The 4,457-nt window shown below is 40.2% G+C and overlaps 1 pseudogene; it reads right to left on the bottom strand.

Annotated features, from left to right (window-relative positions):
• Positions 1 to 322: 322 nt before the first annotated feature.
• LOC145717207 (U4 spliceosomal RNA) lies at positions 323 to 444 on the bottom strand (annotated as a pseudogene).
• Between the last annotated feature and the right edge of the window lie 4,013 nt (positions 445 to 4,457).

Below are 4,457 nucleotides of genomic sequence, written 5' to 3'. Positions count from 1 at the left end.
CAGCGCTCCATGTAGAATGTGCCCTCTTTAATACCCATCACCAGGCTAACCCATCCCCCCATCCCCCTCCCCTCTAGAACCCTCAGTTTGTTTTTCAGAGTCCATCATCTCTCATGGTTCGTCTCCCCCTCCGATCTCCCCCCCTTCATTCTTCCCCTCCTGCTATCTTTTTTTTTTTCTTAACATATATTGCATTATTTGTTTCAGAGGTACAGATCTGTGATTCAACAGTCTTGCACAATTCACAGCACTCACCATAGCACATACCCTCCCAATGTCTATCACCCAGACACCCCATCCCTCCCACCCCCTACCACTCCAGCAACCCTCAGTTTGTTTCCTGAGATTAAGATGAATTGCATATTTCTGGTGGTTAGTTCTTAATCAGCAATAATCATGCCTCATATAAACTCATTGATTATGATACTACCCCTGTACTAAGCTTTTCTTTGATGATTAGTGATGTTGATTATTTTTTCATGTACCTGTTGGCCATCTGTATATCTTCTTTACAAAAATGTCTTCTTCAAGTGGCCTTTTCTCTCCTTTAGAGGTATAATTTGTCCTGTCAGTCTTTAGGTCGATTTCTGGAGTATTAGGATGAACTGATAGTTACCTAGTTGTGTTTGGGGAACGAGGTGAGCCTAGAGTCCTCCTACTTTGCCACCATCTTTCTCTCCTCAAAAGAGCATATGTTTTGTGTTTTTATTTTTTTAATATGTATTTATTTATTTAGAGAGAGAATGAAAGAGTGCAAGTGGGGCAGGGCAGAGGGAGAAGAGAGAATCTCAAGCAGGCTCCACACTCAGCAGGGGGCCCAATGGGGGACTCGATCCCACAACCCTGAGATAATGATCCAAGCTGAAATCAAGAGTCAGGCACTTAACCAACTGAGTGACCCAAGTGCCCCAAAAAAACATGTGTTTTAAAGTCAGACAGACTGAGCTTCCGATTCTGGCTCCTGCATATTCTAGTCATGTGACCTGGTATGAATTTTTTATATTAACTTTTTTAATTCCAGTATAGTTAACATACAGTGTTATATTAGTATCAGGTGTACCACATAGTGATTCAACACTTCCATATATTACTCAGTCTCATCATGATAAGTGTCCTCTTTAATCCCCTTCACCTATTTAACCCATTCCCCCTACCTCCCCTCCAGTGACCATTTGTTTGTTCTCTGTAGTTCAGAGTCTGTTTCTTGGTTTGTCTCTCACTCTCTCTTTTTTTCCTCTGCTTGTTTGTTTTGTTTCTTAAATTCCACATATGAGTGAGATCATATGGTACTTGTCTTTCCCTGACTGACTTATTTCACTTAGCATTATACTCTCTAGCTCCATCCACATCATTGCAAATGGCAAGATTTCATTCTTTTTGATGGCTGAGTAACACTCCATTACATATATATACCACAGCTTCTTTATCCATTCATCTGTCAGTGGACACTTGGGCTGCTTCCATAATTTGGCTCTTGTAAATAATGCTACAGTAAACATAGGGGTGCATGTATCCCTCTGAATTAGTGTTTTTGTATTTTTTTGGTAAATACCAAGTAATGTGATTAGTGGAGTCCATTATTAACTTTTTGAGGAAACTCCATGCTGTTTACCAGAGTGGCTGCACCAGTTCACATTTCTACCAACAGTGCACAAGGGTTTTCTTTTCTCCTCAACCTCACCAAAACTTGTTTCTTGTGTTGTTGATTTTAGCCACTCTGACAGGTGAGAGTGATACCTCATTGTAGTTTTGATTTGCATTTCCCTGATGATCAGTGATGTTGAGCATCTTTTCATGTGTCTGTTGGCCATCTGTATGTCTTCTTTGAAGAAATGTCTATTCATGTCTTCTGCCCACTTTTAATTGGATTATTTGTGTTTTTGTGACCTGGTATAATTTAATTTACCTTTCTGGGTTGGTTTCTTCATCTGTAAAATGGGGATTAATAGTAACAACTGTTACGATTATTAAATGAGATGGTATATATATATATAACACTTAACATAGTGCCTGACACAATGTAAGTGACAAATCAGTATTAGCCTCCTTCAAACATTCTTCCCTTTACCTCTGCGTTGCTGGAGGGTACCTTCCCATAAATCCAGGGTAGGAAGATGTTTCTTGAGTATTGATGTAAAAGTGTTCTCAGAAATACTCATATCCAGGGATAAGCATCAGGCATCATTTTTAGGGGAGATTAGAATAGGTTAAGAAATTTATTTTTTATTTATTTAATAAAAATTTTTTTTACTTGGGCATAGTTGTCATAGTGTCTATTGACAGACAAGTGAATAAGGAAGATGTGGTACACACACACACACACACAGGAAGGACTGTTACTTAGCCATAACAAAGGATGGGATTGTGCCATTTGTGACAACATGGATGGACCTAGGGGGTAATATATAAGTGAACTAAGTCAGAGTGAGAAAGATAAATACCATAAGTTAAGAAATTCAACTGAACAGGGATTTAAACAAGTATTTCATATTAAACACAAATGTAAATTCACATCTGGCAGGTATTTGATTAATAAAACATGTGGCTTCGAAGAAATTTCCAATGTGCAGCAGTCCACTTTAGGCCTTACTATGTGTTTGTCCCTATAGTTGCAGAAGTACTGAAGGAAAAATTTTGAAAATCAAACATAGGGTAATACCTATCTAGAGCCCAGCTTGCCACTGGGATTCTTCTGGATGCTGACTTCTCTATTTCTGTGCCTGCAGCTAAAGAAAATTCCCTCTGTTTTGTCTACCATTCCTGGCCCTTCGTTCCTGAAAAGACAACTGGCTGATGCCAACTGTGATCACCACTGACAGGGCATGCATGCATCAAGTCCTGTCCTTTTGACACAATGAGGTCACCACTGGAGAAACTGGATGAAAAATACAGTTTAAATCCACTCACACAGACACCTGCCCAGAGCAAAGGAGGTTCTGAAATCAGACAGGCAGCATGGGGGTGTGGTAACAAACTCTGAGTCAGGACCCAGGGCTAATGGTTCCCATGCGAGCCCCTCATCCCACAGACTAGCTGTGTGGCTTTGAGTAGTCACTTCCTTTCTCTGTGCCTCTGTTTCCCCACTTGTGCAATGTAGATGATAATGCCATCTACTTTGCAAGATTCTCATGGGGATTGAATGAGTTAACCATATGAAACATTTCAAAGGTGCAGGCATAGACAAAGGTTTGCTTTTTATTAATATCTGCAGTTCCGATGAGTCGATGGCTATGTCACTTGGACAGGTTTACAAACCTTTCTGTATCTCAGTTTACACGTCTGTAAAATGGGGGTCATAATATTTGCCTCGAGAGATTATTGTAAGAATGTAAGGTGTGGTAAGCAGTTACCATGACATTGAGAAAGCAGCAGCAGCTCTTAGTCCTAGCAATAATCAGCATCACCATGACGTCAATAATCAGGGTAATAATTGCCCAAGGCAAATGAGGAGTTATTTTAAGCATCAAATCATATTTGTAAATTAAGTCTTAGGAATATGTTATGTAGAGAGACAGCTATGGGAGGTGAAGACACTGGAGTTGACAAATGAGATTAGAGTTACTAGATCCACCACCCAGCAGGAGCAAGACAACAAGCATGTTCTTTGACTTCTGTTTCTCTTTCCTCATTGGAACGACTGGAACAATACCACCTACCTTGCAAGACTGTTGTAGGATTAAATGGGATACTACATAAAGAACTTGGCACATTGTTAGAGCTCAATAAATGGCAGCTATTCTAAATCAAAGGTCTAAGGCAGAAAAATGATCCATAATTTTTATTAATATGAAGTGAATTTTTTTAAAAAACTGATTTATCCTTGTGAACTTGGCTCCGGCTAAGTTAATGAAGACAGAAGAGAAAAGAGGAGTGGGGTCAGGAGGGACTGAGTATACAGATTGTGCAGGGAGTTTTGCTGAGGTTAGCTATAAGGAATTTGTGGTTTGATTCAAAAGACTTCAGTTTTATGGGTTTGAGGGCCTTTTTCAAAAGGAAAACCAGATGTATCAATGGAAAGTTCATGCAAACAGTGCTATCTTCAGCAAATGCTGCTTTGAGTCTAATGCTATTATACTGTCCGGGGGTGCAGTGGAGAGAGATGCTGGGGTACTTTGTAAAACTCACGTGGTTCTATCTTGTGGTCCCTCAGTGATGTTCCCAAATGGGTCATGAGACCAGAACTTTGTAAGCAAAAACCCCAGAACCACAAGCAGAGGAATGATTCCAATGTAGTCCAGAAAGTAGTAGGGCTTCCCATCTCAAACTCCTGCTTTGAATCTTAAAGAAAACCAGGTTTGCTTCCCCCCAGAAGTCCAGCAGAGCCAGACCTAAGGCTCTCCCAGCATGGTCAACAAGGATGAGTTGATTTCCTAAGCCCTACACTCCCTTGACCCCAAGGGTCTGGGAGGTAAAGGAGACTCATGAGACAATAAATAGCATTACATTTAAGTAACTTT

This window comes from Leptonychotes weddellii, chromosome 14 (genome assembly GCF_054177405.1).
Source record: "Leptonychotes weddellii isolate Sample4059 chromosome 14, ASM5417740v2, whole genome shotgun sequence".
Classification (NCBI taxonomy): domain Eukaryota; kingdom Metazoa; phylum Chordata; class Mammalia; order Carnivora; family Phocidae; genus Leptonychotes; species Leptonychotes weddellii.
The sequence above is the reverse complement of the archived record's forward strand: the minus strand, read 5'-3'. Positions and strand labels throughout refer to the sequence as shown.